This window comes from Symsagittifera roscoffensis, chromosome 1, assembly GCF_963678635.1.
Source record: "Symsagittifera roscoffensis chromosome 1, txSymRosc1.1, whole genome shotgun sequence".
Classification (NCBI taxonomy): Eukaryota; Metazoa; Xenacoelomorpha; order Acoela; family Convolutidae; genus Symsagittifera; species Symsagittifera roscoffensis.
Genome location: NC_087062.1, coordinates 18,400,874 through 18,427,952, shown reverse-complemented (window position 1 = coordinate 18,427,952; position 27,079 = coordinate 18,400,874). Strand labels below are relative to the sequence as shown.

Sequence of the window (27,079 nt, the reverse complement as noted above, 5' to 3'; positions counted from 1 at the left end):
ATTCTAGAGTTGTTTATAACTTAGTTACTCGATTCTAGAGGTCGTGTCGGTATATTAGTACCAAATTTTATTTTCGTGAGTGTGTTTTACATTGTTATGTTGATTTAGGGAGAGTTTTTTGGTTGATCCAGCTGAAATGTATCAAAGGTCCACTGTCTAAAAAAAAATAATTATACATAAGGTTCCGACCCTGTTTTTAACGGTGTTTGTGTATTTTAGATATTTCGAGACCTAAGTATGGGGGCGTTCTTATTTTCTAGAGTGGGGGGGTTATTTTGGTAGTAGCCTTTAAGCTGTAACGCGGGTTTTAGTCTCATGTCGCAAGTGAACCGAATTGGCTCCGACCGCTGGAGGTAGAAAAACACAAGACATAGTCTCCCTGACTCTTGTCCCAATGGTTATAGGGCCTATTTTTCTTAAATCTCATATGTGACTTAAGTAGGCGACTTTTACAATTATCGAAAGATATGATGGCAAGTACATCGAATATTTATTTTTCAAAAGACTAGTAACAATATGCAATAACTTTCGTAAGTTTAAATCAGAAGTTCAGAAAGTATCAATGGTAACCGGAGTTATACTGGTCCTTCATCATTTGACCCATTCAAAAGCCATGTGAATTTCATATTGTTTCGAAGTTTCATTAATTAAGGATATCTGAGTCGAATTTAGTATTAGTCAAGGAAGCTTTACAACAATCGACAATGCATGCCAGCCTATGTTTGAATACTAGTTAGGTGCGTACCCTCCGGTTTTAATTAAATTAAATCAAACAATTCTTCACTAAATCGTGGCGCATTTTGCTTGGACAATTTTTTGGATAGTTTTCTTTGTAACCGATTTCGATCTATACAAAGCAATAAGGTCCTTTCCGAACGGATAAGCAGCAGGTCCTGATAAAATGGTTCCTCAAATTTTTAAAGATCTTGTTAGTAAGTCCAATGGCAGTGCAGGACCTAAATTTCTGAAATCGCTTACTAAGCTGATAAACCTCATTGTAGATGGCAAAATACCCGAAACCCTAAGACCTTTCTTTTTTGGCGCAAAGCTTATCGCCCTCATAAAGATAGACGGAGGGTTGAGACCAATTGCCATAGGCAACACGCTGAGACGTATTGCGTCTAAATGCGCTGGAAGCAAGGCCCTCTCCAAGCGACAAAATTTTTTCGGAAACGTACAAGTAGGATGCTGTGCTAATGAATCTAGAACAAAAGCATGAGATGGCAGGGCCATCAGCGTAGAAGTGTTTCCGGGAGTGTTACAAACTGAACAGAAAAACATTGCAGAGTGGAGGGCAGCTATAGAAACAGAAATGAACATTCGGCAGAGTGAAGCTTATCGCAGACCTTCGGGAGCGCGATACCTAGTGGGGTTGACGTTGGCTCCGATGGGCAAAAGCCGATACGCAGTGCACTTTGTGACAGTGAATGTGAATAGTGCAAGGACGATTGTGGACCAAACCTTCTCAGTGTCGAAATGTGTAAGATTAGCGAGAATGTCGCAAAAATCCTACGAGTTGCTATGTAAGATGTTTGCAGCAGTTCCAGAACGAACCAAAGAAGAATTAGAACTGATACTGGGAGAGAAGTTCTTGGGATACGCTAGTGTGATTTTGAAAGACAGAAGCAGAAAGGATCGACAGCAACAGATTACAAAGCAGTAGATGAAAACGACGAAATCCACCGAGTAATGACGGAATAAAAAAGAGTAAAGAATAAAAAAGAAAACAAAGAAGTGAACGAAGAAGTGAGCAAAGAGGCAACGAAGGAGAGGATGTTAAATCTCAGAATTGTTTATGTGAGAAAAACTCAATTGATAAACTAAGCAACTAAGCTTGTAGTTGAAACTGAATGAAAGAAAACTTTTAGTTGTTTTTTTGGAGTTAAGAGTTTGTTGCATTTATAAATTTGCTTTGTAATATCAGTTAGTGGCTTAAGAGACACTTACTACTTATCTAGAGAGGCTTGAGTGAAGAGTATAATAAATACTCTAGTCTGCATGATTGTTTTAAATCAACTAAGACGTGATCACTTTGTGGTGATAAGAAGTGCTTGGGCAATCTCTTGAAGAGGCAGATTATTTCATTGTTCTTTCTAACCACCGAGTTCCTTAATTTTATTATTCTGAACCAATAACAACTAAATTTTGAAGGGAAGAAACATAGTAGGACAATTTTAGTTTGTTGGTTGGCGGGACCGTCCTGCGTCCCAACATTTTTTTAAACCTAGGAGAAAAAATTTTAAATCGAAACATTGGCATTAAAATTCAGAAAAGATATCTTTATCCTGGGTCATATCCTTGAAATTACATGTTAATGAAAGAATTTGGACGGCTATAACAGTGTAGTATGATACCATTTATATTCTGCGGTGAGTCGATGTGATGTGGATAAAAGTGGTTTAATGCATTTTGTAAGTTCTGTTTTATGGCAGTGTACCATTTTGATGAATACTGCGAGACTCAATGAAGACATTAACCGGGCTGTCCGGGGAGTATGTGACATTCGACCAGAATGCCGTCAAAATGCATTTCGAATTCGAATTTTTGTTTTAGCATCTGAGTGAGAAAATTGGCGGTTTGGGCGGATTAGTGGTGTTAATCTGACAATTTGATGAATCAGGAATGTTTAACTTGGCCTGACATTCTGATTTTTAAAAATTCAATTTGAGCGTGAAAGACACGTGATAATTAGAGATTTCGCGACAATTGAAACTGCGAAAAAAACAACAACAGTATTCGTTGGACCAGAACAGGTGAACGGCAATTGTGCGATACTGATCGAAATTGAAATAGGAACAACTGTTAGAAGACCATTCCGATTTATGATGATTGTGTGGCTACAATCGTTACAAAGCAATTTTTTGAGAACCAGGAAGGAGTGTTGGGACGACGTGACCAGCCTTCCGGAAAGAGATAAAACAGCTCTTCTTCCGGATTCAAGAATCCGCAAGGGTCTCGGGAAGAGAACTCAAACTTTATTGAAAGTAATTTTTAGCTTCCTGAGGATTTTTAGCTACCATTATTGGAAGAATTTTTTAGCTTCCTGAGCTTCCTCTTTAGCTTATCATCGAACAGATAATGAGAAGCTAGGAGTTGAGTGAAAGGGTTGATCCATCTCCGATGGGAATGATGATTTTTATCTACTGAATAAAAACAATAGAAAAATAATAAATAAGTAGTAGCCCTGTTTTTAGAAGTGACCTCGTGGTCTGGGGATATTGAGATCCAGTCATGAGCTCACAAATTTTGCATACAACCAAGTTAATCTGAGCGTTCTGGCCGAAGCCGGAAACAGTAACTTTTTTGTCGACCCGATGTTGAAAGGACCACACAAAGAACTGGCCTCGGCAGAGACGGTTAAAAGCATGTAGAGCTGTGTTTAGACGCTTGCCAGTCGTTTTAAAACCTAGCTTTTTCCCGTCAATATGTATTTCCGGGCGAATGTTACAACGTTTTTGATTAATTTATCCCGAAATTTACAAAAGGAGATAAAAGAATTAGAAACGTAAATAACGAACGTTTTCGCTTGTAAGTGCTTTAAAAACGTCATATTTTTACACTATGGTCATGGTTCATAAGAATATTTTTAAAAAATATCATAAAGATAACTCCATGGTTGATGATCATTTCGTCAAATTTCAATTCTTTTGAACCTGATGATGGACAGATGTTAGAAATTGTTTGTAATTTACACTTTTATTCCTATCTCGTAAATTTTGTGAAAATTTAATTGAAAACATTTAAACTGTAAGATAAGCAAAAGTTCACGTAATTGTTAGTGCTTCTGCAGGTTTTAAAAATTAGCTTGAGAAAACAACTAAATTAAAATAAATCCAATAACAAATCTTTTCATTTGTGCCATTCGGAAGTTTGACCTTGAGAAAAACGTTTAGTCTTGATTTTGGGGTGAAATGCAATGTTTCAAAAATTCGAATTGAGCATGTTATGCTCAAGTTTCTCGCGACATCTGAAAATATCAGAAAAAAAAGAACAGAACATTTGAACTACAATCGCGGGAAAGTAGTCAAAAATAGCAGCGGGAAATTGCTATTCGCGGTTTCCGATACATAATTTGAACAAGAGTAAGGCTGTATTATTCTTGGCAGGAGACAGAGAGTTATCACGAGTGAAGGGAGAGTAAATTCGAGTGGACCAGAATGAATCTTCGGTGGAAAGGTGGACAACCGAAGTCTCTCAATGGTCCCGACCCAAAATTTATTTCTTGCGCTAAAACTAAATCATTGCAAACTTCTCGAGTTAAACTTAATTACCAATCAATTCTAGAGTTGCTTTATAGTTTAGTTACTCGATTCTAGAGGTCGTGTCGATATGTTAGTACCAAATTTAATTTTTGTGAGTGTGTTTTACATTGTTATGTTGAGCTAGGGAGAGTTTTTAAGTTGATCCATCTGAAATGGATCAAAGGTCCACTTTCTAATAAAAAGTAACTATACATAAGGTTCCGACCCTGTTTTTAACGGCGTTCGTTAATTTTAGGTATTTCGAAACCTAAGTATGGGGGCTTTTTTTCTAGAGTGAGGGGGTATATTGGTAGTAGCCTTTAAGCTGTAACGCGGGTTTTAGTCTCATGTCACAAGTGAACCGAATTGGCTCCAACCGCTTGAGGTAGAAAAACACAAAACATAGTGTCCCTGAGTCTTGAGCTTATCGCAGACCTTCGGGAGCGCGATACCTAGAGGGGTTGACGTTGGCTCCGATGGGCAAAAGCCGATACGCAGTGCACTTTGTGACAGTGGATGTGAATTGTACAAGGACGATTGTTGACCAAACCTTCTCAGTGTCGAATTATTTAAGATTAGCTAGAATGTCGCAGAAATCGTACGAATTGCTATGTAAGATGCTTGCAGCTGTTCCAAAACGAACCAAAGAAGAATTAGAACTAAAACTGGGAAAGAAGTTCTTGGGATACGCTAGTGTGAAATTTAGTGATTTTGAAAGACAGAAGCAGAAAGGATTGACGGCAACAGATTACAACGCAGTAGATGAAGACGACGGAATCCACCGAGCAATGATGGAAGTGGAACTACTACTGGAAGCGTCGGGGAAACGTAACTGAAGGAGCATCATGTTGACACATGATGAGTTCCCCTGCCATTGCTTGCTACAAACACGGTGGTATCCCGGGCGCAGTAATCTGGTGTTGATCTGGGACTCTGGAGAGCTGCTCTCCATGAGTTTACGAGATTCATCACATCCCATAACGATAGTGATAGTAGGAGTTATGATGGCAATTGGATGGCTGAAAGCTCATCTAAAGGAGAACAATCGATAGGAGAGGCCGACGAAAGAACAACTGCAGGAACGGGATTTTCTAAAAGACTTAGATCTTTTTGAGACAATGTGCGAGATCTTAAACCTTCCGATGGAAGTGAAGAATATATGGAACAGAAGACGACTGATGCCATGGTTTAGAGCCAACATGACTGCATGGTTGTACGAGTATGCCAAGAAGCATATGTCGAAGCACGGGCAGGGTGTACAGTGCATATCAGCTGGACATTGCAGCAGGTGCTTTCAAGCGAGCTTTTGTAACTCATCGGACTGCAGTGACTAACACATTGAAAAAACGTCTAGAACAAATGAGTGTGACGGGAGAGAAAAAGAAGAAATGTTGAAGGAAGGCCTAGAGAGAAACGTGACGTTGTGCCTCTACAACAGCTTCTGCAGAAACAGGTAGACGAGCGTAGATACTCTACCTTGTTGCAAACAAAGGGTAGAAGAGCAAAAGTGTTGGAAGACTGCCTCCAACAGCGACAGGATAGCCCACCGTCATGTTGCAAGACACTAAATCTGAAAATGCTGAGTCAAAGTCACAGGAGGAGTATATGGAGCATTGACAAATAGCCGAAAAACAAGATGCAAAAAAAAGAAAATTTAGAAGAATTTAGAAGTTTTAGAACTTCTAAACGACGAGAATAAAAAAGAAAACAAAGAAGTGAACGAAGAAGTGAGCAAAGAGGCAACGAAGGAGAGGATGTTAAATCTCAGAATTGTTTATGTGAGAAAAACTCAATTGATAAACTAAACAACTAAGCTTGTAGTTGAAACTGAATGAAAGAAAACTTTTAGTTGTTTTTTGAAGTTAAGAGTTTGTTGCATTTATATATTTGCATTGTAATTTCAGTTAGTGGCTTAAGAGACACTTACTATTTATCTAGAGAGGCTTGAGTGAAGAGTATAATAAATACTCTAGTCTGCATGATTGTTTTAAATCAACTAAGACGTGATCACTTTGTGGTGATAAGAAGTGCTTGGGCAATCTCTTGAAGAGGCAGATTATTTCATTGTTCTTTCTAACCACCGAGTTCCTTAATTTTATTATTCTGAACCAAAAACAACTAAATTTCGAAGGGAAGAAGCATAGTAGGATAATTTTAGTTTGTTGGTTGGCGGGACCGTCCTGCGTCCCAACATTTTTTTAAACCTAGGAGAAAAAATTTTAAATCGAAACATTGGCATTAAAATTCAGAAAAGATATCTTTATCCTGGGTCATATCCTTGAAAGTACATGTTAATGAAAGAATTTGGAAGGCTATAACAGTGTAGTATGATACCATTTATATTCTGCGGTGAGTCGATGTGATGTGGATAAAAGTGGTTTAATGCATTTTGTAAGTTCTGTTTTATGGCAGTGTACCATTTTGATGAATACTGCGAGACTCAATGAAGACATTAACCGGGCTGTCCGGGGAGTATGTGACATTCGACCAGAATGCCGTCAAAATGCATTTCGAATTCGAATTTTTGTTTTAGCATCTGAGTTAGAAAATTGGCGGTTTTGGCGGATTAGTGGTGTCAATCTGACAATTTGATGAATAAGGAATGGTTAACTTGGCCTGACATTCTGATTTTTAAAAACTCAATTTGAGTGTGAAAGACACGTGACAATTAGAGATTTCGCGACAACTGAAACTGCAAAAAAAAACTGCAAGAGCTACACTGGTCCTTCATCATTTGACCCATTCAGAAGCCATGTTAATTTCATATTGTTTCGAAGTTTCATTAATTAAGGATATCTGAGTCGAATTTAGTGTTAGTCAAAGAAGCTTTACAACAATTGACGATGCATGGCAGCATTTTTTTGAATAATTTTTTGGTGCGTACCCACGGAGCCGCACTCCAGGATAGCCGAAAAAACAAAATACCTCCGGTTTTAATTAAAATAAATCAAACAATTCTTCACTAAATTGTGACGCTTTTTGCTTGGACAAAAAAAGAACTCAAAATTTTACAACTTGATAGCTAACAAATTTCTGAGCATTTTTAAGAGATTTGATCGGCTATTTTTTTTTCTCTCATTGAATTAATACAACAAAAGTTCTACTACTACAGGGTTTCGACCCCCTCACCAACTAAAGGTTCCCTCTTTGGTATAAATTATGATATCCATTTCCGGCCGACAAACCCTAAATTAACATTATATGGTAATTTTAAAGAGGTGCACGCGCTGAAAACGCAATTTTTTGGTCAAAGTTTTCAAAAAATCCTAAAAACGGCGTTTTGACCTGTTTTTTTAAAAACATTTGTCCCTCATCTCCCTTCGAGAAAATCCTAAAGCCGCACCTGCATTTACATTATAATCGATTATAATTTCGTTTGAGGGCCCTTAATTTAGCTTAATTGTTGTGATAAACTTATTAAATAGATTTGTTATGTCTGATGTTTGTGCCTGTTTGTGGAGCGCCCTCTGAGGGATTTTGGGGACAGGTCTGTCAAGTGGCTTTTTGTGTGGAGGTGGGAAACTGGAAATGGCTTGAAGAGCTCTGGTTCCGGTGGTGCACCGCTGGACCTACTGAGCTCAGGTGAGATTCTTCCATATTTTTGATTTCTTTAATTCGTTTTTAAATTTAAATTAATTTAATTGTCTTTTATTTTTTTATTTGCTGATTTATAAAAGTCCCACTAACCGCTTATCATGGGTTAGTTCAGTCCCTTAAATTCCAGTCAAAATCCTTTTTTTCCACCTCTATGCTGCGTCAAGATGAGGAAAAACAACAAAGAGTGTACAAGCAAAGATTGCTTAAAACCTTCAGGACTGATAAATTGGATTAGATGTGATTGTTGTTCTAGTTGGTATCATACCAGTTGTGTAAATATTTCTCTTAGCGACTCTAAGAAAACCCAATGGTTTCAGTGTCTTTTATGCGTTCATGTAAAATCTGTTAATAAAGCAACAATGGGTAATGATTTAGTGCTAGACAATCATGTTAATACAGCCATCTCAATCGCCCGAGTACTCAAGAGAGTACCAAAAGACTCGCGTGTTTCCTTGGCGGAAAGCCTGTCGGACAAAATAAATGACATCGTCTACAATGTAGAAGATGTTACAAAATAGCTAATTTTGTTAACGTCGTTTCTGTTTTTTTGGAGCAACCGAAAAGTAGTGGACGCAAACAGACCACAAGCATAGGCTCTTTGATAAATAAAAAAATTCGAGCAAATGACGTGTCACTTCCAAAACCCCATCACCAAGTTTCAAGCCCGCCTCTGAGTGACCTCGAGCAGAGAATAAAGCTAATAAGCAGTAAGCTCGATGAAGGAAATGTAAAGGGAGGAATAATGCTTGCTGCTTCGGATGACAAAAATTGCTCCTTTTTCAACTGATCACTATCAAAAATTGTTGACTAAGCACCCTCAGCGATTGCAGCTCTAATTCCAGAAAATTTGGATAGTTTTTTTGTGACCGATTTTGATCTATACAAAGCGATAATATCCTTTGCGAACGGATCAGCAGCAGTTCCTGATAAAATAGTTCCTCAAATTTTTAAAGATCTTGTTAGTAAGTCGAATGGCAGTGCAGGACCTAATTTTCTGAAATCGCTTAATAAGCTGATAAACCTCATTGGAGATCGCAAAATACCCGAACCCCTAAGGCCTTTTTTGGCGCAAAGCTTATCGCCCTCATAAAGATAGACGGAGGGTTGAGACCGATTGTCATAGGCAACACGCTGAGACGTATCGCGTCTAAATGCAATGGAAGCAAGGCCCTCTCCGAGCGACAAAATTTTTTTGGAAACATACAGGTAGGATGCGGTACCGAACGAGGAGCAGAAATAGCTGCACACTCGTTTCGAAGCCTAATTGAATGCGACGACAACCCAAAGTTCACTGTTCTTTTGAAACTAGATTTTAGGAATGCCTTTAACTCTCTAAATAGAGAAACAATGCTGAATCATGTTTATTCAAATCGCCCCGAATTGTATAGTTACACCCATTACGCGTATGGCAAACCTAGTTGTTTTTTAAAGGAAGCTCTGTCATAATGTCAGAAGACGGAACTCATTAAGGTGATCCTGAAGCCCCGCCCCTTTTTGCGGAAACAATACATACACTAGTCAAACAATTGGAGTCGAAAATTAACATTTGATATTAGATGACGGAAATTTAGCCGACGACTATAAAGTAGTACTCCGAGAACCTTGAAAACATTTGTAACAGTCGCCTACTTAAGTCACATATGAGGTTAAAGAAAAATAGGCCCTGTAACCACTGGCTCAAGAGTCAGGGACACTATCTCTTGTGTTTTTCTACCTCGAACGGTCGGAGCCAATTAGGTTCACTTGCTGGATGAGATTTAAACCCTCGTTACAGCTTAAAGGCCACTACCAAAATACCCCCCACTCTAGCAAATAAGAACGTCCCCATACTTAGGTCTCAAAATACCTAAAATACGCGAACGTCGTTAAAAACAGGGTCGGAACAGTCCGTATAGTTGTTTTTTATTAGACAGTGGAACTTTCATCCATTTCAGATGGATCAACCTAAAACTCTCCTTAACTCAACATAACAATCAAAAAACACACTCAAGAAAACTAAATTGGGTACTCACATACCAGCACTCTCGAGAATTGGAGTAACTAAATTAATCAGCAACTCTAGCCTTAAAGGGAATTAAGTTTTAAATCAAGAAGTTTTTGATTAATGAAAAGCAAAAGAAATGAGTTTTAACTTGAGAAATAAGTTTTGGGGCTGGACCATTGGGAGTTTTCGGTTATCCACCTTTCCACCGAAGGTTCACTCTGGTCGACTTCTAATTAAAATCTTCTCTTCTCGTAATCGTTCTGTCTCCTATTTCAGGATCAGACAGCTCTACTCTAGTGTGATTTTATGTCTGGAAATTGCGAATAGCAATTTCCCGCTGCTTTTCCGACCACTTTTCCGCGATTGTAGTTTGATTGTTTTGATCTTGTATTTCTGTGATTTTCAATTGATGCGAGAAAGTTGAGCATGACAGGCTCAAATCGAATTTTTGAAAAAACCCATTTCACCCCAAAATTACATTGTTTTCTTGCTCAAGGTCAAACTTCCAAATATGACCGACTGGCACATAATCCCTGGACTCAAGATCGATGTCCTCATCGCGTGTTGCCGTCTGCCAGTGAATCCCCAGAATGTTGAGTGATGCTCAAGATACAGTGCCAGTGGTCATTTACAGAAGTTTGCAGCAGATTTAACTTTATCTACACCTCAAAATTTACAACCATGCAAAATTTTCATACTATCGCTGAACAGCAATCAAAATCAACATACACCTGCACTTTAAATTTCCGCTTTGCAAGCTAATGATTAAAATTTCTTTTGTCTTATCCAATCAGAAAATTGTCATGCAGCATTTCGATTTATATAATAATTATATCATATCAATAACAATATTTGGTTTCGTTAAAAAAATTTTTTCGTGACCTCAGATTTCATCCGAATTCACACTCGAGTCCCTTTCCTTCCTCTCTCAAGACTCAAGAAACCCTCACTGAACCTCCTGCTCATTTCGTTTTGGTGGCCTTTGAGGTGCTAGGCCCTGATGTGTTTAACACCGTGATCTGCCTTAATAGCGCTTCCTCATCATCGGAACTGATTACGATCTCTTCCCACGCTTTTAGTTGTTCGAAGGATTGCACCCACTCCCTCTGCTCTTGCAACCTCTTTGCCTGGTTTGGCAAACCCTTCACTTTCGATTCCCTGTTCAAGCAAAAGGAATTTTGCAGGCTCAGGCTCACGTTCTTCGCCAAGTCCTCCTCCAGTATCAATTCCCTCGCCTTGCTATTATCTCTAGACTCCCTACCGACTCTTTTCCAATCTGTCGTGATCGCATTTCGGTGTGTCAGCAAAGGTATTTTGAAGGTTTCCGGCCCTATCTCCGCCAGGAACTGCCGATATTCTTTCTGATGTTTCTTCATATGATCCTTCGTCACCATATACAACCAAGACGCCAGTGGAACTACGGGAAGAACCTCATGAGGCTTCATACGTGCCTGACCTCCGTGGTATGGCGAATACCTTGCATGCAGTCTCAAACAACTCAAGTCTCCTGCTGTAATCAATAGCGTGTATCGATTCCGCTGTCGGTGTCTTCGACTCCCGATATTTCGTCACGTTTTCCCCGATCCATCGCAACGCCAGCATTGAACTTGCTACCAGGAGAGTCACCTTCTGCCGATGATCGGGTAATCCGATTGACCTAACTTCCTCCACGTCCCATATCAAGCAGAGGTTTGAGTGTTCCGGATACCACACCGTTTGTGCCAGACAGTGGTACGGGCATTCCCCATGTGTGCGGTTTATACTCCGGAGGTTGCGTTCTCATGAGGCTTCAAGCAGAGGTTCCGGTTCCCATTGGTATGGCGAATACCTTTCACGCAGTCTCAAACAACTCAAGTCTCCTGCTATAATCAATAGCGTTTATCGGTTCCGCTGTCGGTGTCTTCGACTCCCGATATTTCGTCACCTTCTCCTCGATCCATCGCAACGCCAACATTGTGCTCACTACCAAGATGGTCACCTTCTGCCGATAATCGGGTAATCCGATTGACCTAACTTCCTCCACGTCCCATATCAAGCAAAGGTTTGAGTGTTCCGGATACCACACCGTTTGTGCCAGACAGTGGCACGGGCATTCCCCATGTGTGCGGTTTATACTCCGGAGGTTGCGTTCTCATGAGGCTTCAAGCAGAGGTTCCGGTTCCCATTGGTATGGCGAATACCTTTCACGCAGTCTCAAACAACTCAAGTCTCCTGCTATAATCAATAGCGTTTATCGGTTCCGCTGTCGGTGTCTTCGACTCCCGATATTTCGTCACCTTCTCCTCGATCCATCGCAACGCCAACATTGTGCTCACTACCAAGATGGTCACCTTCTGCCGATAATCGGGTAATCCGATTGTCCTAACTTCCTCCACGTCCCATATCAAGCAAAGGTTTGAGTGTTCCGGATACCACACCGTTTGTGCCAGACAGTGGCACGGGCATTCCCCATGTGTGCGGTTTATACTCCGGAGGTTGCGTTCTCATGAGGCTTCAAGCAGAGGTTCCGGTTCCCATTGGTATGGCGAATACCTTGCATGCAGTCTCAAACAACTCAAGTCTCCTGCTGTAATCAATAGCGTGTATCGATTCCGCTGTCGGTGTCTTCGACTCCCGATATTTCGTCACGTTTTCCCCGATCCATCGCAACGCCAGCATTGAACTTGCTACCAGGAGAGTCACCTTCTGCCGATGATCGGGTAATCCGATTGACCTAACTTCCTCCACGTCCCATATCAAGCAGAGGTTTGAGTGTTCCGGATACCACACCGTTTGTGCCAGACAGTGGCACGGGCATTCCCCATGTGTGCGGTTTATACTCCGGAGGTTGCGTTCTCATGAGGCTTCAAGCAGAGGTTCCGGTTCCCATTGGTATGGCGAATACCTTTCACGCAGTCTCAAACAACTCAAGTCTCCTGCTATAATCAATAGCGTTTATCGGTTCCGCTGTCGGTGTCTTCGACTCCCGATATTTCGTCACGTTTTCCCCGATCCATCGCAACGCCAGCATTGAACTTGCTACCAGGAGAGTCACCTTCTGCCGATGATCGGGTAATCCGATTGACCTAACTTCCTCCACGTCCCATATCAAGCAGAGGTTTGAGTGTTCCGGATACCACACCGTTTGTGCCAGACAGTGGCACGGGCATTCCCCATGTGTGCGGTTTATACTCCGGAGGTTGCGTTCTCATGAGGCTTCAAGCAGAGGTTCCGGTTCCCATTGGTATGGCGAATACCTTTCACGCAGTCTCAAACAACTCAAGTCTCCTGCTATAATCAATAGCGTTTATCGGTTCCGCTGTCGGTGTCTTCGACTCCCGATATTTCGTCACCTTCTCCTTGATCCATCGCAACGCCAACATTGTGCTCACTACCAAGATGGTCACCTTCTGCCGATAATCGGGTAATCCGATTGTCCTAACTTCCTCCACGTCCCATATCAAGCAAAGGTTTGAGTGTTCCGGATACCACACCGTTTGTGCCAGACAGTGGCACGGGCATTCCCCATGTGTGCGGTTTATACTCCGGAGGTTGCGTTCTCATGAGGCTTCAAGCAGAGGTTCCGGTTCCCATTGGTATGGCGAATACCTTGCATGCAGTCTCAAACAACTCAAGTCTCCTGCTGTAATCAATAGCGTTTATCGGTTCCGCTGTCGGTGTCTTCGACTCCCGATATTTCGTCACCTTCTCCTCGATCCATCGCAACGCCAACATTGTGCTCACTACCAAGATGGTCACCTTCTGCCGATAATCGGGTAATCCGATTGTCCTAACTTCCTCCACGTCCCATATCAAGCAAAGGTTTGAGTGTTCCGGATACCACACCGTTTGTGCCAGACAGTGGCACGGGCATTCCCCATGTGTGCGGTTTATACTCCGGAGGTTGCGTTCTCATGAGGCTTCAAGCAGAGGTTCCGGTTCCCATTGGTATGGCGAATACCTTGCATGCAGTCTCAAACAACTCAAGTCTCCTGCTGTAATCAATAGCGTGTATCGATTCCGCTGTCGGTGTCTTCGACTCCCGATATTTCGTCACGTTTTCCCCGATCCATCGCAACGCCAGCATTGAACTTGCTACCAGGAGAGTCACCTTCTGCCGATGATCGGGTAATCCGATTGACCTAACTTCCTCCACGTCCCATATCAAGCAGAGGTTTGAGTGTTCCGGATACCACACCGTTTGTGCCAGACAGTGGCACGGGCATTCCCCATGTGTGCGGTTTATACTCCGGAGGTTGCGTTCTCATGAGGCTTCAAGCAGAGGTTCCGGTTCCCATTGGTATGGCGAATACCTTGCATGCAGTCTCAAACAACTCAAGTCTCCTGCTGTAATCAATAGCGTGTATCGATTCCGCTGTCGGTGTCTTCGACTCCCGATATTTCGTCACGTTTTCCCCGATCCATCGCAACGCCAGCATTGAACTTGCTACCAGGAGAGTCACCTTCTGCCGATGATCGGGTAATCCGATTGACCTAACTTCCTCCACGTCCCATATCAAGCAGAGGTTTGAGTGTTCCGGATACCACACCGTTTGTGCCAGACAGTGGCACGGGCATTCCCCATGTGTGCGGTTTATACTCCGGAGGTTGCGTTTTCATGAGGCTTCAAGCAGAGGTTCCGGTTCCCATTGGTATGGCGAATACCTTTCACGCAGTCTCAAACAACTCAAGTCTCCTGCTATAATCAATAGCGTTTATCGGTTCCGCTGTCGGTGTCTTCGACTCCCGATATTTCGTCACGTTTTCCCCGATCCATCGCAACGCCAGCATTGAACTTGCTACCAGGAGAGTCACCTTCTGCCGATGATCGGGTAATCCGATTGACCTAACTTCCTCCACGTCCCATACCAAGCAGAGGTTAGCGTGATTCGGGTACCACAGTCTGTGCCAGACAATGACATGGGCATTCCCCATGTGTAATATCGATGCTCCGGAGGTTGCGCTCTGCCGAAGTTTCCAGCAGAGGCTCCAATTCCATCATCTTCTCATGTGTCATATCATTCTCCACTTGGGCTGGGGCACTATTCATCGGCTTCCCGATTGTGTTCTGTCTCTCAAAGTCACTCGTGTTTTCGCCTTCCAAACTCAAGAGTTCTTCTCCCCAGATTTCACTCAAGTCATCTCTTTGTTCCCTTGGTACAGTCTCCAGGATCTTTCTTAACAACATGTGTGAATGGTGCGACATTCGAGCCAGTCGTACGCACTTGGGTACCGAGAAAGCTTTGTCTATTAATATCCTCTGGCTGGATACCTCTAACATCGCCATGTGTAATGGATAGTGGCTTCCACATAGGTTGGCCATTTTTGATCCCACCAAGGACTTCGCATTTACTGGCAGACCGTAGGCTTTGCCCACGGGAAATCCCATTTCCGCCTCAAGACCAATCTTCCACCCTCTGATGTGTTTCTGGGTTGTTTGCCACGCCCCAGGCCATGACTCTACGCTCAATGCTGTCACCAAATGGTGCTCAGACTCCAGCATCTCCAGTGATTGTAAACTGCACATCCTTTAAAAGAAACCCAGCGCCGTTGCTATATTCACCGTAGTTTTTGTGTAGCACTCAGCCACTATCTGCACTTCGCTTTTCTCCCTTTCTGTTACGTCGCCACACCAAGCGACTAGGTCTTCTCTCTGGAAAGACTGTATTCTGACACATGATCGTCCATCACAAGTGTGCTCTCTGCCTCCGCACGTCAAGTCAAGACAACTACCGGGTTCCAACTTCTTTACTGATCCTAGCTTACTCATTGCCTCGCCCGACTCTTTACTCTCAGGTAGGATCAGTTTGTGTATTATATTCAGATTTCCCAAGTCGTCGGCGTTAGCCTCACTCGTTCCGTGCCCTCTTCATTCAAGCTTGCGTGGAGATGTGGGCACCGGGAGGGTCTCAGCCTCTTCCAAACCGTTCTCAAATTCGTAATCAGCATGCCATATCCATTTCCATTTTCAATTCCACTCTCTTATTCGAGCGCAGTCCACTTATCACCACTGGCATTCTCTCGAGTATCAGGCCTAGGCTCGGTTTCTCCCTTTCCATTGAATCAATCTCGATTTTCTTCTCTGTCCAAAACTTCAACAGCTCCGTCATTTTGTGATTCCTGTGAGCGATCCCGGCCTCTGAATCCAAGAAAGGGTTGCATGCTATCCCCATTACTCCAGATACAAATTGGTATTTTTCCCGTTTGTTGGGTCTCGAGTAATCTTCAGCCGAGGCCAAGTTACGATGCACATCATGTCCCTCTTCGAATTTCTTGTTATAGAATCTCCGTATTTCATCAAGTTTTCTATGATTCTCTAGAGATTGCCTGGAGTCATCTTCCTTTTCGACCCCTGTACTCTGGTACACGTTCAGTATGACAGTGGAGACTCTCCTCCCATAGTTTTGCTCCCCATGGCCTTCTGATGACACGCTTGGACGGTGCTTTTGGTCATTAGGGACATTATCCACCTCAAGAAGCAAGTGGCATCTTTTCTTCTCGCTAGACTCAAACCGGAATTATCTCTGGCGATATGCTGTACCAGCATCTGATAAACCTCTTGTTGCCCAGCTTCAACTTAATGTGTGAGGTCAATATTTCTAATTCTATTCCCACTAGGCTCCATGCGAACGTCAGCTGCCCCGCTGTCCTAACGAAGGGGTTTGCCATCAATGGCAACGCGGACGAGCGTGTTCTCATCGCCTCTTCGAAATAATCCAGCAGTAAGTTTTGCCAAGTTCGTTTCAGCTGGCTCTCCAATTCTAACTTATTAATCTTGGCACTCCACGATCGAGTTTTTTCAGGCAGTCCTCCAGTTCCTTCATTGTTTCCAGAGCCAACCACCAAGGTCGAGCGGCGTTCCTTGTCGCATTCTTCTCCAGAGGATCGCTGGTTACTTGTTTCCCAATCGCCTGATGCTCGCTCGAGATCATGTTTTTACCAACGTCTACCTCCCACGTTTGTCCACTCGTCGAGCCCCTTTTCTTGCTCGCCTTCTGAGGTCTGAAGTCTTCTTCCGTTGCCAGCTTCGTCGAGGCCGCCATCTCTTTCACCACCTCGGTCAGCTTCCTTGGTTCGGAGCTACCCTTGTAGTCCGCAGTCTTCCATCGCGCTAGAATCATGGGGGCAGTCTCCCTCAGATTCTTCTCAGAGACCGCGTCCGTCGAGGGACTATTCAACTCTTCTACCTCCCTTTTCCTCTTTCGAGACCTCACACCTTTGTTTGGGGGTGTCGCCACTATCATCACTGATTCGACCTCTTTGTCCCGGTCCAGCCCTTTCCGACTCTTGCCTCACCCTCTCTCGAGCCTTAAGGATATTAATATCTTTAATCATATTACTAGTCTTAACCTTATCCTCTTTTTCAACCTTAATCATTTTATTGTCAGTTTTTTGTTTCAGAGTAGAGCTGTCTTTACATTCATCATCTTTGGTCTTCTGCTCCGTTTCTTGCAGCTTGATTATCTTGCTCAACAACTCCTTTCTCGCCTTTTCATCCAGTCCGGTGCCCATCAAAACTGGTTTTCCGAACTTCACCATCGTATCCCATAATTCTTCTTTGAATCTCGGTTCGGTTTCTGCTTTCTGATTAAACTCGCTCAAGAATTCTCGCAACGCCTTCTTGTCCAGAGTAATTAGGAACATCCATTTTTTGCCCTCGAAGGCATTCTTCTTACTTTCTTTGGCACTCAAGAGGATCATTCCCATATTAGAGGTTTTGCTGGTCAGGGGTAGTTCCAGGTTTTTGCGAGGGGATGATGTCAGGGGGTGGTGTGGCCGTATTCGCCCAACCGTCAAGTGCTGCAGCAGTTCCTGAGTGGTGAAATCCTTCTCAGCTGGTTTCTGCTCAGGCGTATTCCCCACATCCATTTCTTCTCCTGCTTCACTGAGAGTCTCAACAATGCTCTTCCCTTCTGACTCAGCTCGCCTTCTCTCAAGTACGTCTCTAAACCTACTTTCCACGGGACCGCTTCTCTTATCTCCAGGGGTGCCCACCGATAGGGGTGAGGGTGTTGCCTGATCCAACTTCTAATATTCGCTAAGTGCTACGTAAAAGGAGCCCGCTGCAACCAGCTCATTTTCTTCTTGTTTCATCTCCACTTGCTCCAGTCCATTGGGCGCCCGCTACTTTCTCGTGGCGAACTTCATGTCGTCTTTTAGAGCCATATGTCCTTCTTCCACGGTCATTCTTCAATCGTCCCAAACCAGCAGCATGTTCTCCAGCTCCGCTTGATCGAGCGTTCTCAAGATGTCCCGAACCTCGAACTTTGGAGGCATTGAACCCCTCATCTTCTTTGCTGGAGTCGTCCATGAGTTTATCTTGATATCACACGTATGGAAGTAAACTGCCACTGAGTAGCCGATAAACAAGGGATCTCAGCCATCTGTGAACTCCTTCTGCTGTTTCTCTACCGCGCCTCTTGCGTACAGGGATGGGACCACCAGTGGACTGTTCATCCCCAAGGTCATTCTCCTGACCATCGAGAACTCGGGAACGGTGGTGGGCAAAATTTCTCTCTCTAGTATCATTTCCAACTCCCTCTTTGCCAGCTCGAAGCTCTTTTTCCACGCTCGGGTTCTCAAGATCTCTCGTTTGTCTGCCGTCAAGGGATTCAAATTCCAAAATATGGGGTAAGTTTCAATGGGGCCTTCACGTTTCCCCCCGATTCTGCATTGCAATTGTCCCCGGTAGTTAAATACTACCAACCCGGGATCCTTGACTTTACTGAAGAGCACCGTGTTGCTCATTCGTGCTCTCAGCACCTCTTGTCTGCACCAGTTCAACGCCGTCCCATCTAGCACACTTATCAGACTCACGTGCACCACTGAGTTGCGGTTTGCCGCCACGAGTGGATCCGGAAAGGCATACGTCACCGCTGGCCCATAGATACAAGTCGCGACCTCGCCAAGCCCCCTGATCACTCCCAGTGGGTCAGATCTCATGGCCAAGCACAAATGAGTCAATAGAGGGATGCCACCATTCGCCTCCCTCAACAATTCTCTCGTCTTGGGGTTCCTCCCTTCGCCAGTCAGGTGTCGGTTTTGCATCAAAAGATACTCCACCAGCAACTTCTTCAGTCCGGCGGTGCACTTGTACGAGTACGTCTCCGTGCTTGGGTGGGTCTTCCCCATTGACAGGGGTTGCCCATATTTCATCAACCGATGAAATGCCACCAGTTCCCCGTGAGTTAGGAGTATTAGTGTCAGGTACCCATCAATTCGAAGTGTTTCCACACCTCTACTGATCATGTACGCCGGACCCATGTTGAATAGATATCTGGGATAAACCAAGTACAGGTCCAGTAAGAGGTTTACGGGCATGTTCAGCAGCTCTTGCACGAACGCCTCAAATATGGTGTCCTTCGCATAGAACACCCTAGTCATGTACCCTTTCCCCCTACAAGGACTCAAGAATCTCAAGGTCTCATAACTCTTCCTCGTTCTTAGCTCGTCTTTGGCATGCTCCGTCCAGAATCCTCCAATGGTGACTTCGTTTGCCGCTGCGAATCTTCCCACCGTCATCTCCTTGCTCTCTGCCATTTCCAGCTGCCCCTCAAGAAACTCCCATATCTGCATGATGAGAGGTGGAGCATTCTCCCGCGTTTTGTCCGTAGCATTCTCGAGCCTTGGGGTCAGGAACGGCCACCTGCATCTTTCCTGCGTCAGACGATATCCCATCGATTCCAATTGCTTTTCGGCCGCAGCCACGTTTTTTCTTTCATTGTTTGGTCCCCTTGCCTTGCTGGTGGAGCTCGTGATTGTCAGGTCCATGCCTCGGAACCATAGGCTAGCTGTTAGGTGTCTTATGATCGGGTGATTATCCCCAATCTCTGGACTGTATTTCAACTGTCGAGCTAGATTCGAAATCTCGAGGAAGAGGACCTCGCCTAATACAATGAGATTGTCTGCCAACTCGTTGAACCCCCTCAAGGCATGAGACATGTCCGCCCATGCTGCTACCAATTCCGACTTCAGAATTCTCAAGTTCATCGGCTCTAGCCCACAATTGGGGGCTGCCATCAACACCCGCTACGCGTTCCCTTCCGCTATGAGGATCAAGATAGCGTATACAAACTGCAAAGCAGGTGTCATGTTCGCGTACCCCGGAGACGTTGTAAACGCCACCTTTGTCTTGGCTCCGAATCGAGAGGTCACATTCTCTTGCACCTCATTCATTGCCGCAAACAATGTCTGGATAGCTGCTCCGATCTTCGTGGGCGTCGGTGCTTCGCCTTTCAGATGCACCAGAAGCCTTGCCGCATGCAAGTAGTCATTCATTCCAGCAAATAGCAGTAGCTCTGGTTCGCAAGGCATCTCTGACTTAATCGCCACTACCAGAGTCAGCATCTAGTTCAATTCCGCACCAGGCAGCAAATACACTAGTGTTTCCGGCCAAAACAGCTTCGGAGATGTCCCTCGAAATCCGAGCCCGCCACGATAATTACTCTCGCGGCTCCTGGATCATATCGATCATACACTGCCAATATCTTGGCCACCTGTGCGTTCCCACAGGGTTTACCGACCTTGGGTCATTGGCTAGTTTCGCGCCCTCGTAGGTGGCATCTGGGAGTCGCATGTCTTTCGGCTCCAGTAGCTTGTCCACCACTCTCAACTGCGCAGGAGTAGCCACCCTGATTCTGCCTATGCTCGTTCGAGGTTTGGGGGGGCTCCACTATGAGTCCTGGACTCTCCAACAGCTTGAGTGGCCTACAGTTGATCGGTCCCCATATTGATTTCAGCGGAATCCCGGTCAGATCTTCCGTCTCCATCATCCTCGCTCTTGAGAAGTGCGCCTCGTGGGCCTTTAACTAATCCACACAATGGTGCCTACTCAAGTCTACGTGCGACACATCCTTAAGCCCCAGGACCTCCGCCAATTCCTGCCTGCACTCCAGGTCCTCCAGATTCAGTTCTTTTATCCTCTCTAGATATCGCGACCGGCTCGTCTCAGCCGGCCTTTCCATTCTCTTGTCATCCACCACCAGCACCGAGGATACCACCGAGCTTTGGGGCGTGGAAGACTCTGCCTCTTCGGCCTCCATCGGTGTGGACTCCGGTTGTCGGATCCGGCTGCTCCTTGAGCTGTCCCTCGAGTCGACTCTCGCTCCCAGGCGACTGGATAGGGGTCTAGTGGCAAAGAAAGAGGGTATAGGGGTGGACCAAAGGTTAACTGGGCCGTTTCCAGCAGGTCCGACACTAGCGCATTTATGTGCCTCTGGAAGACACCATTTATCCACTCTAAGATCTTGGGCTTGTCGGAGTGAACGCCATCCGATGACGCATCATCCGGGAAGGATCGTTTCATCATGTCGGCCACGTCCAACAGTCTAACGGGGAGCACGCTTCTTTGTTGTTTTTGCCTAATTATTTCATTGATAATGCGCACCTTCTCGTTCATCTCCATCGCGTGCTGGTCGGTCATCATGTTGTATGGGATCGTGCAAATTGTGAGTATCACAGGATCCAGATAAATCCCCAACTCCTCAAGAATGCAGCTCATTTTCTCGTGCAGTCTCATCACCTTTCTCGACTACCCTCTGGACACGTCATTGGTTCCCATCATCAGAGTGACCGTATACATCTTGACCATGTCCAACATCTCTAGTGACGCCAACATCTGAGGTGTTGCGGCTCCAGAAAAACTCAAGACTCCCACCTGCCAATGCGATTGGATCCGGGTCAGCACCCGTATCAGGCTGTCCCCTATGATTAAGTGGACCGCACCCTCTGGTATTCTCGGCTGTGCGTAATATTCCGCCCAAGACGCGTCATGGAAACAATCCCTTCTCGCCCGCTGTGCCATTGTCCAATCCATACGGTTGTGTCTGTGATACCTGCCATCTGTATCCTTCTTGTAGCTCGCCATCTGTATTCTTCTTGTGGCATGCGACACTCCTGACTGGGTGGTCCCTCCAGGTGAAAGATCGCTGTTGTCGAGTCGAATCATCACAACTCCTCGACTGTAATCTATCTTGCAGCTCCTTGAGACGCGATGAACCACCACTGATTTGGCTACTACTCGGGGTATATCCCGGCAATGTGACATCCATCAAAGGCCTTATCGGTTGCGCCTCTAGACCGCGCACGGAGGGCACCAGCTCGGGTGGTATCCATACCTCCAGTACCTCGTTCATGTGTTCTTGAGCCGCTCGGTCCGAGTTGAATCGTCCACCGGACCTAGGAACTTCGTCTACCTCCATCCGCGACTCCGGCCTCGATCCTGCGGTTGCTTGTTCGGCGGTCCTCGTTCCCTTCTCTTTTTGCCTCGCAAACTCTCGTTGTCGCCTCTGAATCTTCTCCATTTGTGACTTCAGCTGCTCGCAGTTCGCCTCATTTTCGCGTACCTTCTGCTCTTGTTGGTACTCTGCCCTTATCATGTTGAGATCACGCCTCGCCTGATCCCTCTCAAGAATCGCCTGATCTCTCTCCAGATTCGCCTGGTCCCTCTCGAGTTTTGCACCATCCCGGTCCAGATTTGCTGTGTCTCTTTCCCTCTGGGCTCTTTCTAGTTCCCTCTTCAAACTGCTGAGGTCCGGGTACGCTTCCTCTGTCTGCTGGGGCCATATCATAGACAGGGGCCTGCTCATAGATTGGCCTGCGGATCCTATCGTCGGTCTGGTAGGAAGTTGGAACTCTCCCGCACCATATTGTGTCGTGTTGTTCAATCCAGGATTCCTTGCCAGGTCGAATCCCCTCACGCCTCCATCTACGTTCCAGGATAGCCAGCTAGTTTGCTCCTGGTTGGATATACCCTCCGTGGTGTAGCCGACCATCAGCACTGCCTCTGTCGCTGACTCCCTACATTCACCCTGCGCTTCTAGCTGTAGGATGGCATTCAACATCACCGCCAACCTCTCATCGACTTGAGTGTAATCGAGATTCCTCAGGCGCTTGCACAGTTCATCGAGCGTGGTCCTCTTGAGCGCTGCTGGCATAGATTTCCAGAAGCGATCTGCCATCGTCAGTATCTTCAATTTGATCTTACTATTACCCAACTTGAGAACACCGTACCAGTTAAACTTGAGAACACCGTACCAGTTGAACTTGAGAACAACTTCTGAGACCGCTGAAAGAATACTTGCTCTAGATATCTTTCTCTTCGTTGAGTTAGTGTTGCTTGAGTGTCGATTCAATTTTACAAATCAATCTGAAAATAAAATCCATTTTTCGGCTAAGATGTTCCTAACCTAAGCCCCCCCTTCATTATTGTGTTTAAAACCTTATCCCTCCATCTTTTTCACTAAAAGAATTCAATTTTGAGTTTTAAGAGCATGCAAATTTGTTTCATGTTTTAGCACCGTCATGTCCTCTAAATTTTAATTGTCATGCCAATTGTGTTAAAATCCATCCACCTGCTTCGCGCCCCCATGTACCTAACTCGAGACTCCCCTTTGCCTAACTCGAGACCTCCATTGTCCGCCCAAAACTCAGGCGATACTCAAGTATTATTTCTTGTGTGGGTGTAACATTATCTCCGCTTCTGCGAAGACCACGTGTAGGATGGCGTATAATTCCCTTAGGCTCAACTTGCCCCTGTTTTGGTCAAAGACTGGCATCGAGACCTCCATTATCCTTCTTTCGACCATGAAGTCTCTCAGCCTCGTTAGTGCCAATATCACGTGCTCAGGATCTATCGTGTTCCTTTCATTGATCCTCGCTACCAGAAGGCACAGGTATTTACTCGGGACTTGTGAAACTAATGGGGGAAGCTCAGCCATTCCTCCCAACACCGGTCTCTGTCTAAATAGAAACTCCACGTTCTGATATTCTCTCTTGAAGTCGGTCTCTAGTCTCGATTTGAAGCTCATGTCCCTCGTTATACAGATCGCGCTAGTCCTGTCTGACAAAATGAAGTCGCTGTCCGTGATCAGGATGTTCTCCGAGTATTCATTGGGTATTTCAAAATTTGTTTTGAAGTTTCGTCCTATGGTAGGCTCAGCCTCTTCCTCGTCCAGTTCCAGCCCGCTAATCTCTCTCACTTCTCTGAGTTTTTTATCGTCAAATTTTTGGTGTGGGTAAGTCCCACCCCTACTCCCCGGACAAAAATAATTATCGACGTCCCCGTCGATGATGCTGGGTCTAAATTATCTGGCGGTATCTCGAGCAGCCTGTCGGTTGCTGTCCAATCGAAGAGGGGATCTTTTGTTTTCACGTGTTTTTCCGCTGACACGTCGACCTGCTGGATGCTTTGCTCTTCATCTCCTTTGCTCTTGACATCGCGCATCCATTCTAGTATTTTCAAGTTTGTGTTTTCCCTCCTTTCTATCCCGCTCTGCTCCAGATCTGTTTCTTGTTCTGGTGTGGAATAGTCCTCTTGCGGATAGTGTGAAACCTGCACTTCATTATCGTCCATGCTCACGTCCTCGTTGCCATCATTTTTTTCTATGGTGCCTTTCTCGTTCACATCGCATGCTGGCTCTACCAATAGGTACTCTAGTCCCTCAAAAGTCTGCGGTACGCACCAGTCCTCCGGAGATGGAACATGAGGCTTCAGATTTTCATAATGCGCTGCTCGCCCCGTACTCAAGCGGTAGAACCGTCCCTGCTGTTGTACCTCTGTGATCAGGAACGGTCCTCGCCATTTCTTAAGTAGTTTCTTCGTCCCCTTGGGAGATATAACATTCTGGAACAACCAGACGTATTGGCCCACTGCATACGGTTTTGCTTGAAGTTTCTTCTCATCGTATTTCTTCCGCTGCCTCATTTGTCCTTGCCCCGTGTTCCTTCTGCAGAGCTGGTTTAGTTCCTGTTGTCTCTTGACCGCTTCATTCACATAAGCTTGAGGCGACGTCTTGTTTCCTTCGTATTCTGGGTAAAAGAATGTTAGGGGCATTGCTCTCTTCTTGCCCCTTAACATCATGAAGGGACTGATTCCTGTTGTCGAGTGTTGCGTGCTGTTGTACGCCCCTACCACTTGCGGCAGATATTTATCATAGTCTGTCATGAATCGCGAGCAATATACCCTCAGCATAATCACTAACGTCCTGTTCTGTCTCTCCACTAACCCGTTAGTCTGAGGATGGTAGGTCTTTGAGTGCGCTTGAGCAATGTGTGACCTCTTCATCAATTCTTTTGTCAGATCACCCACGAAGGCTTTTCCGTTGTCCGATTGAAATGTCATCGGACAACCATATCGTGATATCCAATGTGTTATCAAGTGGTCCCAAGTCTCCTCCGGTCAGGCTGTTTGACAGGGCACCTCTTCCGCCAACTTCGTAAAGTGGTCTTTTATGACCAGTATCTTGTTATATCCCGACTCTGTCATGCAGATCTTCTGATGTTCTATCTGCACAACCTCGTTGATTTCCGAACTTTCCACGGACTTGAGTGGAAACTTCTTCTTCCTTGGGTCTTTCACCTGTAGACATGCCAGACATGCATTCACCCATCTCTCGCAGGCCTTCCTTGATCCCGGCCAATCAAACCTGTGTAGCATTCTCTGTTGCGCTTTGTCTATGCCCTGATGCCCCATTTGATCGTGCAATCTGAATAACACCTCCGTCTGGTACAACTGTGGTGGTATGATGAGCTTGTGTAGTATTCTCTCTTCATCCTTTCTCCTGCATGCTAAAACCCCATCAGCTGTGTGATAGAGTAAATCTTTTCTCTCCTTGTAGAACTGGCTCAAGATCTTGTAGCTGTCTTCTTTCAGGTCCCCTTTCTCTTTGGCTACCGTCCAGATCCATTTGGAGAGGTTGCTTGTCATCTTGTCATTTTTTTGGGCTCGTATCAGATCCGACAGCCTATATATCGCCTTGACGTTTTCCTTCAGTGCCATTATCTGACCATTCATTTTTTCGGGACTGTGGATGTCATCTTTCAGTTTGACGCAAACTATCCTCCTCAAGACCTTCCTGTCATCTTCTGATACCAGGTTTGTTCTGACATTTGAGTTGCATGATAGCTCCCTGAACGGTTTCCTTGATACTGCAATTTTCTCAAGTTCTTCACCTCCGCACACCTCCTGCTGATCCAAATTGTACGTTCCTGAGGAGGTATCCGTCTGTAGCTCCCTGTCGCGGTGCCTCATTTTCTCTTCCGCCAATATCATGCATAGACTGTCTTGGTCATCTCTGCTCTTTTCTGAGTCTTCATCCCATTCTTCACACTCCCCGGACAAATTTTCTTCTTCAGCACCTTCCTCTGCAGTGGGCCACTCCCCCGACTCTTGACTCAGTCCAAGGTGTTCAGCCTCCTCCTTGAATGTCACCTTCTTCTTCCTAACCATAGTCCGCTCAAATATATCCTCAGGGACTCTCAACCAATGCACGACTTCTTTTCCATTAGGTTTCTTTTCTTTCAAGGAGTCCTTGCTACCTTCCGCATCATTCCTTCTCAATATCGAGACTTCTGGTTCCTCTTCACCCTTTTCTCTGACCACGGGTTTATCGTCTGCCAGTTTCTTGAGTAATCTCCTCAAGTCTTCATCTATCTCTGCTCTTCCCATTTCTACTTGGTTGAGATCATAGCCTTTTGCTTTGAGTGTCTCCCTCACAATTTTAGACTTGAGCATTATCTCCATTGGCATCCCTTGGGTTCTTTTCAAGATTGTTTTCTCTAGACGCTCCTTTGGTAATTCGGGTTGATCTTCTGTAGGTTTGCCAGACTTGTCGAGCCATCTCGTGAGTAGAAGACTATCATACGTTTCCTTATCGATGAAGGAGAAGCCATCTTTGATTTCTGGCCTATCTACCTCCCTCTGTTCCTGTCTCTCATAGAACTCCGTCTTCTGACTCAAGCTATCGGCATTATGATGTTTATCTCTTGTCCTATGTTCAATTATCATTTTGTATCCATCCAGGCGAACTATCCATCTCCCAATGTAGCTCTGATCCATTGAGTACGTTTTCACCAGCTGAGTGCCCTGTTGTCGACTCGTAGCTTGAACGGCTCGCTACCTAGGTATGCCCTGTATTTATCGACAAAGGTAACCACTTTGGGCGCACCATACTTCATCTCCGTATCACTCAAGACATTACTCCCGTATGCTATTGGTCTCAAGACTGTCTTCCCATTCCATTCCTGCTCTTGATGGAGAATGTCAGAAATCGCTACTACCGATGCATCCGTGTCCAGCACGTACATTCCGTTTTCTGTTGGCATCATTAGCACCGGTGCTTCACACAACTCCTTCTTTATTCTGTGGAATGACTCTTCTGCCGCATTGTTCCACGTGAATTTCTTGCCTTTGTGCTTCATCAGTTGTTGCATCGGGTACACTTTGTCCGCATAGCCCTTAATGAACTCCCTGTAATAATTCGCAAAACCCAAGAAGCTC

General features: G+C 44.9%; 4 protein-coding genes across 6 annotated transcripts in view; 3 read left to right on the top strand and 1 right to left on the bottom strand.

Moving 5' to 3' along the window:
• The window catches only part of LOC134839461 (uncharacterized), a 595,847-nt gene that overhangs the window by 546,517 nt on the left and 22,251 nt on the right, over positions 1-27,079 (bottom strand). The gene's annotated exons all lie outside the window — the stretch shown is intronic.
• The window catches only part of LOC134839395 (adenosine deaminase domain-containing protein 1-like), a 136,558-nt gene continuing 117,118 nt past the window's right edge, over positions 7,640-27,079 (top strand). For 2 of the 3 annotated variants that reach the window (XM_063854941.1, XM_063854932.1), the window contains exon 1: positions 7,640-7,669. The gene's annotated coding sequence lies outside the window, so the exon portion shown is untranslated. The remainder of the gene's footprint in view (positions 7,670-27,079) is intronic. The other variant, XM_063854956.1, reaches the window with a different exon arrangement.
• LOC134839454 (elongation factor 1-beta-like) overlaps positions 7,640-27,079 on the top strand; it is a 44,595-nt gene continuing 25,155 nt past the window's right edge. The window contains exon 1 of the mRNA XM_063855008.1: positions 7,640-7,666. The gene's annotated coding sequence lies outside the window, so the exon portion shown is untranslated. The remainder of the gene's footprint in view (positions 7,667-27,079) is intronic.
• LOC134850714 (uncharacterized) overlaps positions 7,644-27,079 on the top strand; it is a 55,402-nt gene continuing 35,966 nt past the window's right edge. The window contains exon 1 of the mRNA XM_063866620.1: positions 7,644-7,670. The gene's annotated coding sequence lies outside the window, so the exon portion shown is untranslated. The remainder of the gene's footprint in view (positions 7,671-27,079) is intronic.